We start from the raw sequence: 10301 nt of genomic DNA on the forward strand, positions 1-10301 counted from the left end.
AAAGTCGAATTAGATGATAAATAACAATCGGCTATTGTGTTTATGTGAATATATATATGCTGAATGTAGTCTTAGATAAGTAAATTTTGATGTATTAGATTGGTAACATGGTTATGCCGATTGTGAAAATGTGATAAAGGTGCCAAGAAATAATTTAGTTGTTGGTGTTTTAAAGTAAATTGAAATGAAGTTTTGCCGAATGTGTTTATTGGTGTGTGAAAATTTGAATTGTAACGTTAAATCGTTAGTATGTGTTCTATGATTTCCGAATGTGAATTAAGGTAAATAAAGTGGAGAAGGATGAGTTGAGTTGTAGAATTTATGTATATGAATTAGTGGTTAATGGACAATCAGTCAAAGTGGTTAATATGCATTTGTATATGTTATAATGGCCGATTGTAATCAAGAATAAAGATGTGAATGAATGGTTGTTAATGAGTTGTCGTATGTTTCTTATTAAGAAAAATTGTTAATGTTTGAATCTAAATAAATTAGTTAAGTAATTAAACAGACAGATTTATTTTACCTAGCTCAAGACAAAAGGAACTTAACTCAGAAAAGGGAAAAGCGAAACAAATGGAATAGTCGATTCGTAGTTGTCCGACGACATTTAAGGTAAGTTCTTAAGTGTTTGTGTTTGATCATGTTATATGCTTAAGAGTTGAATAATAATAATTAAGAAGATGTTTGATTGTATATATATACATATGTTCTTTGTGTTGAATGAATATTAAATTAAAGTTATGAGTCGTATGTGACTAGCATATCTAGTCGACCTTGATACTATTAAATGATGTACTAAGATATGTGTTCCAATGTGGAAATTAAACCCTATGTGGTTGAAAGGATGAAAATCTTTGTTCATAGATATGTGTTTCAGTTATACGTAATTGAAGTATAAGTTATGAAAGTATGAAAGAACAGGTGAATTGTTTATCGAAATGTGATATTCGGGCTTCGGCCTAGCAAGCTTTAAGCTGGTGAATAATATTATCGGGCTTCGGGCCTAGTAGGCTATAATGCCGGTGAATGAGTTCAGACTTAAAGTCTAGCAGGCTTCGTGCCGGTGATGAATTCGGGTTTAAAACCTAGCAGGCTAAATGCCGATGATTTGATAAAAGTCTAAGACTACGAGACCTTGTGTTAAATCGGCAATTGAATTCATTCAATACATTAAGTTGGCCAGGTATGTGATATGTACTTATACATGTTAGATCGATTGGAATTGAATCATGAATGTGAAATGAGAAGCATAGGTAAAGATGTCATATGTGTATGTGTGTATTCGGTCATGGTGAAAGGTTATATGAATTATGTGAAATACCATTTAGATATGAATGAAGAAAGTAACTGTGATTATGAAATGGTAAAATGGTTAAATTCGGTTGAATTAAGGTTGACACTAAAGTATTTAAATGCCTATGTCATATATGTGAGTAAGGGTAAAACCATCGTAAATTATCGATAAGGGTGGGCTATGTGCGGAACCATCTTATAATTGCTAATTTGAATGGTTGTGTGCGAATCATTGAGCATGATGTATTGTATTGAGATTATGCTTAAGTGAAATTATAGATATGTGATGAAATTGATTGGTGATATACATGTTTAAATAATATGAATGTAAAGAATGTGTGAATGAGTAAATTTGTAATAAATCTGCTTGGGACAACAACAGTAACGTGATTTTGGAAAATCACCATAAATTGTGGGAGTTGAGTTAGAAGGTGAATAAATTATTTAATTAAAGCTTAATGAGTCTAGTTTCTTATAAAAGAAACCGTGTAAGGAAAAGAATTGCTGATAATGAGATATTTGAAGTGGCGTGAGATAGAGTCAAATGACTTCGGGGTCCCCTGTTCTATTTTTAGAAAGTCATTATAATTTGTAAAAAAATGGTTATAAGATAAAATTTATATTCTTAGACTCCTTAATTAGTCTAGTTTCAAATAAAATCAACGAGAACATATTTTGAATTCTGTACAATGAGAAATTTGATTTGTAGTGAAGAGTGGTCAGATTAGTCAAACAGTGAAGCAGAAGAAATTTTAAGAAAAATCTGGTATTGATTGGTCAAACCAAAAATTCTGAAAATTTTATGGATAGAAGATATATGTGTCTATTTTCAGGTAAAATTAACGGCAATTGATTTGGAGTTTATTAGCTCTAGTTATAAATGATTTAGTGACTGTTGCTCAGGAAGTCAACTTGTAGTAAATTTGTGATTATGTTGTAAACATTGATAAAACTTGTTAATGAGTTGCTTATTGTTTTCTTAGGAACTTAATAAGCGTAAAGCTTACTCCCCTTTTCTTTCCCATATTCCCTAGGGTTGCCAGGTTAGCTCGGGTTGGAGGCCGTCAGAGATATTATCACATTGTCGAGTCTACGCTATCGGCGTAAGTAAATCTTAGTGTTTCGAGTCGATGGCATGTATAGAGTTGTAAATTTGGGTATGTAATATTATGATTAAGCCAAAGACTTTGGCTTGTTATTAAGGTAGTTTGATTATTCATATGCTTGCATGTTATTATCTCTTGTGATGTGGTTTATAGCATGTATATTTAGAATTTGAATTGTGATTCATTGTTGAGTAAGTAAATGATACAAGACTAAGATATTGGTAAATATTTAATAATGCCTCATGAATGTTTTGGGGCCTTGTAAGCTCGATTAAAGGATAATATACGCGTGTATGAAAAGTTTAAAATTGATCAAAAATTTTTTTACGGCCTGGTTTTATATAAATGGTTGAGTTTAAATCTGGTAGCACCTCGAACACTGTTCCGGCGAGGGATACGGGCGAAGGGTGTTACATCCGGTGTCCATCGCCCCTTATAGAATGGCACCAAAGGAGCTAGTTGAGCTTAAGGCTCAGATTCAAGAGTTACTGGATCAAGGGTTCATCTGCCCTAGTGTGTTCCCATGCGGAGCACTGTTTTCTTTGTAAAAAAGAAGGATGGATCCATGCGTATGTGCATCGACTACCGTCAACTGAATAAACTGACTGTTAAGAATAAGTACCCTTTTATCGAGGATTGACGATCTATTCGACTAGTTTCATGGTGTTTTAGTTTTCTCTAAGATAGATCTTCGATTTGGGTACCATCAATTGAGATTCAAAGAGGATAGTCATTATGAGTTCCTAGTGATGCCATTTGGACTGACGAATGCACCAGCGGCTTTTATGGATTTGATGAACAGAGTATTCCAGCCCTCTCAAGAACTTGGAAAGGCACGGCCTAACTTTAAATTATAGCATCATTCTTGACCAGATACTCCTTCAGCAAGGCTTCAATAGATGATGATGATGATGACGAAACCGATGCCTGATCTTTCTGGACATTTTGCCTCAGCATAGGTTGAGTATAACTAAGCAGTGCATTGATGGCATTCTATCTTGTCGTATTGTTAAAATTCCCCGCACCTGTGATTATTTCGACTAAATTTTGGATATTGCTTCCACCCAGGATTAAACAGGTTGGAATAGGGGTTATTTCTGGTTGAAATTACCCATATAGCATACGATACTGGATTTGATGGGCATTCATCAAACACATGATCTTCACCACAATAGTCACACGATAGTTTGACTGATTTTATCTCCTGGACTATATTAGTCCTTTCAATTGTTTTAATCATATTAACCAAAGAAGATACCTAGGCTATCAACGAAGTAATTACGTCCAACTCCATTGTACCAACAGCTCTCTTACCTGTCCCAACTCTTATGGTAGGATATCGATAATCATTGTTGGCAAAGTTTTCCAAAATCTCATATGATTCATTATAAGATTTATCCTAAAAAGTACCATTGGCAGAAGCATCAACTACTATCCTTGTATGCGCATTCAGCCCATTATAGAATATCTTCATTTGAGTCTAGTGCTGAAATCCATGCATTGGACATTTCTAAATTAAGTCTTTAAATCATTCACAAGATTCATATAATGTTTCATCGTTCAATTGTTGAAAAGATGTGATGTCATTTCTAAGCTTGACATTCATATTTGGGGGATTATACCGTAGCAAAAACCTCTGACCAAGATCATTGCATGATGCCACTGTTCCAGACATCAAAGCTTTCAACCATGCTCTCGCACAATCTCTTAAAGAATATGGAAACAATTTAATTCATAGAGCACTTTCAGGAACACCCTGTTGCCTAAAAAAGTCACAAACTTATAAAAAAAGTTTTAAATGCCATCTTGGATCTTCAGTGGGCAATCCACCAAACTGTCCTACTATTTGTAACATTTGAAAAATTACCAGTTTCAGCTTAAACAGCTAAGCTTGTATTTGTGGTTTGATTATCCCAGGATTAAGGTCCTCCAAAATTGGTACAATATGGTATCGAATTAGTTTATCTCGATCATCTATCACCCCATAAACATGAGGATTAGCACCCTGACCATTCAAGTTATCACTCAAACCAAGTATAACCCCATGAATAGGAGGATTAACATCTTGACCATTCGGATTATCATTGAGGTTAGAATCATTCTCGTTCTTAGTCATTTTTCATAGTTCTTTTCACCTTCATCATAAATTTCTTTCAATCTCTGGGTCAAATGGATATTCTTTTTAGCAAAATTGCCTCTTCTCATTCACTGATGGCAAACCTGTAGAAATTAAATATAACTAAGTTAAATAAAACTAACAGAATTAAGTAAAATAACCTAACCAAATTACACCAAACTGTCGATCCCTATCAATGGTGCCAAAAACTTTTCGTGTGTGAAATGGTGTGCAAATTGTGCAAGTATACACGCCAAATAAAGTAATAAAGTGATAAGTGAGATCGTCTCCACAGGGATCGGATTAGGTATAAAAGTGGTCAAGTTATTATAAAGAATTATGATTAATGTTATGGCAAAACCAAGTACGCAGTGGTAAATTAAAGTTGTAAGGATGTGTGCAAAATGTACATTGACTAATACAGAAAAATGATACGACAAAGCAAGAGTAAAAATGCAATGGCAATTACGAGAATAATTATTTGAATAAAATGCGAGTGAATAAATGAATAACTAAGAATGCTATGGCAAAGATATTACCGGAAAGGATAGAAGTTCTACGATGTTGATTGGAAGGTTGGGATTACTAAGAATCTGCCCTTACTTTTAATAATGCCTTCAAGAAATCATACTTAACCTACTGTTTAGAAGAGACATAAAGTGACCTACTTCTTTCGAGAGCAAGATCTAAAGTTACATGGCCTGTGGCTATAGGCCTTAGCATGACACCCTGCACTATTTTTTTCTTTATTCTATACAAACACTGCTCCATTTCTAAAGTTTTTTGTAAGTATTCAGTCGATATCATTCAATTTCAATCTAACTAATCCAACCTTTTCAAAATTAGATTCAGTTTATGGGTATACTGTACATTCATCTATGTCTAGAGAATGTGTGCATACAATTAGGTAATAAAAGAAATTGAATGAAACAGTAGATTAAATCAAATATATGCTTCAACCATTAAAGAAAATAAAATTTTCATCATGTAATCCCACCCTATAAGATTTAATTCATGGGTTGGAGATTAAAATTTAAGTTCAAAATAACATCCAACATCATTTTGATCAAATCAATTTACGGGAGAGCAAAATAAGAAATATTAGAAGAACTAAAGAAAATGGTTGTCGCCAAACCATTCCGCAATGCAACAGCATAGTGTCCTATGGTGGCTGAGAGGGATTGCCTTCAACTTATTCTTTCCATCTCTACTTAGCCGCTACCCTCTATTGTTTCCTCTGGATCTCCACCCCTAGGGCTTCCTGTTTCAGCTTTTTATAAGCATTTCTTCCTAGGGTAACTCCAACAGCCCATGATATCTTCTCTTTTTTAGGCATATTTTATTGGTACAAGTAGAGATAGATTGAGTGTAACAGCCTGATTTAGGGCCTAGTTGGAATAGTGGTCTCGGGACCACAAATCCAAAGTTGGAGAAATTATTTTATTATTATTTTGGAGTCATATCATGTTTATATTAGTACATGAAAATTTTGGTGAGTTAATTTTGACGTTTGTGAGCCCGATTGTGAAAAATGACTAAATCGCATAAATTGTAAAAGTCCTAAATTGATAGCTAAAGGTGTTAAATAGCTAGAGAACCTAAATTGAGGGCCTTTAAAGGGCAATTAGACCCTTATAAATAGGGTGGGTGGCCATAGGAGACATGTGTGGTCAAAAATTTCAATTTTTGGTGGGATTAGGTGAGAAATTTTGACTAAAATAGAAAATAAAAAAAAGGAAATGATATCACCCTATTTCCCATTTCTTCTTAGCTGAAAATATCAGCCATTTTTTGGGGTTTTAAGCTTCAAAAAATTGCAGCAACTTGAAACACTCACAAGTGACCCTAATGGCTTTTGTAAAATATTTTTGTACTTTTGAGACCCCTAAAGCATAAGTTTTCAAATGAGGGTGCTATCTTGCAAAATGATCAAGAGTTTAGGGTTTTTCCATAAAATAATTTGTGTTGTTTGATGAGTTTTTATCGAGGAAAATGAGTCTTGGTTGTCTTATAAACAACTTTTGTGAAAGGTGTTAGCATGAAAACACCTAAAGGGTCTATTTTGCATAAGTTGCAAAATAAGTGTTAAGTGTGTGAAATAGTGGGAATTTTAGGTTTCTATAAGAGTGAAAAGAGTTTATCTAAGCTTAAGAGGTGAAGAAATTCGATAAAAATCGATTTTCAGGCATAGGGGTAAAATGGTCATCTTGCCAAAGTCTAGGGGAAAAATGGTCATTTTACCGAAAATGTGAATTTTCAATTTCCTAATTATAATTAGTGACTAAATGAGTGTATTTTGCTAATATAAATCAAGAATTGTCAAATATGAACCAAGACCGGGCGAAAGCCAAGCAAATCGACTAAACTGTATAGTCGCTACATTTTGAAATTCGAGGTAAGTTGTATGTAAATAAGATAACTACATTGCTACTATCCGTATTTAAATTGTCATTGAATAGATATGACATGAATTGCTTGATTTCGAGATTGAGAATGTGTAATGATCATTGAGATAGTAGAATTCCCATTGGGACCTTAGGAAGTAAACCGGATATTCATGCCGTATCACTTGAGTCATTTGTGTGAGCTAGTGTATGACATGTCTGGGACATGCATCGACCACATTATGAGATCCAGGGTAAGACCATGTCTGGGACATGGCATCAGCATTGAGACGAGTGCTAGTGTAAGACATGTTTGGGACATGCATCAGCCTCGGGACGTAAGCCAAAATAAGACATCTCTGGGACATGCTTTGGCTACGAGATGTGTCAGTGTAAGACCATGTCTGGGACATGGCATCGGCACGGTTATGTGAGAGCTAGTATAAGACCATGTTTGGGACATGGCATTGGCCTCGAAGATGATAGCCAGTGTAAGATCATGTCTGGGACATGGCATCGACACTTTACCCATGATTGAGGCCTATGGAATATCTAGTAGTGTTCCAAATGGTTCAACAGTGAGAGATATAAATTTAAGTTAATGAGAAAAGTATAACTGTATTGTGAGTATTACAGGTACCTAAGTGATACATATGTATAAAATGTGAACTCATTGTATATACTATATGATTTGTATGAAGTAAAGAGTAAGTCATGCTTATGCCCACTTTGGTATCATAAATTGTTGGTAAATTGTAAACTTATTGTTGTATAATTATTTATATGCAACTTACTAAGCTTTATGCTTACTCCCTTTCCTTTCCATTTCTTTCAGTGCTGCCCAACTAGCTCAAGGATCGCCGGGAGTCAGAGATATTGATCACACTATCAGCCCAAACATTTGGTATAGTTGGATTTATATTTTTGAATATGGCATGTATAGGATTAGAACTTATTATTTTGAGTCTTCAAGATTTGGCCAAATGTGTTGGCTTTGGATAGATCTCACACTTAGTATTAAGCCATAAATGATGGCTAATATTTATTTTATGTTTATAAAATTTGCATCGACATGGTTGAATGAATGTCTATTGTGGTTGATTTGATTTTGGAAATTATGCTTGTTTTGGTATTGGCTGGTATTTGCGTGAAAATAGGTATGCAAGGGTGGCAATTAGGTTTGGTAAATAGCCTTATATTTCCCACACGGGTAGACACACGGTCAGCCCTACGAGCGTATGGTCCAGCCATGTGAACCCTGTACGTAAAAAATTCAAGTCAGTATGCATGATAATAAACACACGGGCAGAGATATGACCGTGTGTCTTAGCCGTGTGGAGGACACCTCTTAGTAGACGGGCCTGTGCCTTGGCCGTGTGACAATTTAGGAATGCTAACGTCAGAAATAGAATATCCAAGTTTTTGCACACGGGCGTGTCGTGGCCGTGTGAGGGACACAGAACATTGACACGGGTGTGTGTCTGGCCATGTGAAAACCCCTGTAGGTGTGGATTAGAATTTAATTCCACACGGGTGTGAGACACTGGCATGTCCTAGGGTGCTTAGGCCGTGTGAGCCACATGGACCACCAGCATGACCATGTCAAAATGGTCACATGGGCGTGTTACCCTTCAACACGGGTGTGTCTTAAGATTGGTTTAAGGACCCAGAATGGTTCCAAATAGTTTTTAATGGTCGATTTGGGGCTCGTAGGCCCAAGTAAGAAGTTTAAAGTAGAAATTGAAAAAGTTTTAATTTGGACCAAGTCTCGGTGACTTGAGACTGTTTGTATGCATGAGATAAAGTTAGATAATGCCTCATACTCTGACCCGACGTGGGTTAAGGGTATAGGGTGTTACATTAAGACTGGTATGCCCTAAATGTTGACTTGGTCATCTTCTTGAAATTGCCACAGTATACAAGGTGGCATACTTTCCAAACTTTTTCCCTGGTAAACAGTCACTCCTTTATTTCTTTCTCAACATCCTACACATGCCAAACCACTAAACACAACCTATCCAAACACAGTTAAAAGTATCTAACATATACAAACAGTCCAAGCTCCTAATGTAAATGACAAAAATACTAATAAAATGTCTTAAAATGCCACTAGATGCACCCGAGTACAAGCAATTAGCTAGGTCTAAAGGAATGAAATATAACTTTTTTCAAAATTTATTAGCTATCACTGATCCAATATGGAAAAAAGCTTTGAATGAAGAAATGAGACGTGGGGACTGGTTAATCTTCCTGATGGCCAGAAAGTGGTTGGCTGCAAATGGGTGTTTACTATCATGCATAAGGCTAGTGGTTCAATTGAAAGACTTAAAGCTAGATTAGTAGTGCAAGGATTCACTCGGAGATATGGAGTGGATTATCAAGAAAAATTTGCTCCAGTTGCTAATTGAACACGATCAGGATCCTTCTATGATTTGCAGAAAATCTCGATTCAAACTTACAACAGTTTGATGTAAAGAATGTCTTCTTACATAAAGACATGGAAGAAGAAATGTATATGAAAGTTCCTCCAAGATTCAAGGATAAAGACTCTTAAGGGAAGGTATGTGGACTAAAAAAGGCCCTATGTGGACTAATGAAATCTCCCAGAACCTAGATTTATAGATTTAGTATGACCATGGTGTTGTTTGGCTATCCACTAAGTAATGCTAATTATACCCTCTTTATAAAACACCATAATTATAAGATTACTCTCCTTATATTTTATGTTGATGACATAATTATGACGAGAGATGACAGGGAAGAAATAACCCAGTTTAAGAAATAATTGGCTCAGGAAATTTGAAGTCTACATCGAAAAAAGGTATTCTCTTCTCCAAAAATAGTCATCTCAAGATAGAAGTATTTACAGATGCAGATTAGGCTGGCTCTCTTAATGACAGAAGGTCTAAAACGGGTTATTGTACTCTTGTAGGAGGAAACTTAGTCACCTGAAGGAGCAAGAAACATAGTGTTATGGCTCGATCAAGTGTAGAGGCTAAATATAGGGCCATGGCTCAAGTTGTTTGTGAGCTTTTATGGCTGCAAAAAGTATTGGAAGAGCTAAATTTGTTGAATGAAAATGAATCAACCTTGTACTGTGACAACAATGCGACCATCAGCGTAGCTCAAAATCTAGTACAACATCATAGAACCAAGCACATCGAATATATCATCATTTTATCAAGGAAAAAGAAGCCAGTGGTGCCTTAAGTCTATCTTATCTAGCATCTGATTTGGCTAATATTTTTACTAAAGGGATCAACTGTAAGACTTATCATAATCTTCTTTGCAAGTTGGGCATGCGAGACATCTATGCACCAACTTGAGGGGGAGGGTTGAAAATCTCTGATCATTTGATAGCATTGAATAACATATCTCTAGATATTACAATTGATTGTT

The 10301-nt window shown here is 35.4% G+C and overlaps 1 non-coding gene across 1 annotated transcript; it reads left to right on the forward strand.

The window, feature by feature from the left end:
- The first annotated feature begins 3892 nt into the window (after positions 1–3892).
- LOC121207744 (small nucleolar RNA R71) lies at positions 3893–3999 on the forward strand. The gene has a single exon (XR_005902856.1). It is a non-coding gene; the product is annotated as a small nucleolar RNA R71 (small nucleolar RNA).
- Positions 4000–10301: the final 6302 nt, after the last annotated feature.

Source organism: Gossypium hirsutum, chromosome A01 (assembly GCF_007990345.1).
Source record: "Gossypium hirsutum isolate 1008001.06 chromosome A01, Gossypium_hirsutum_v2.1, whole genome shotgun sequence".
NCBI lineage: Eukaryota > Viridiplantae > Streptophyta > Magnoliopsida > Malvales > Malvaceae > Gossypium > Gossypium hirsutum.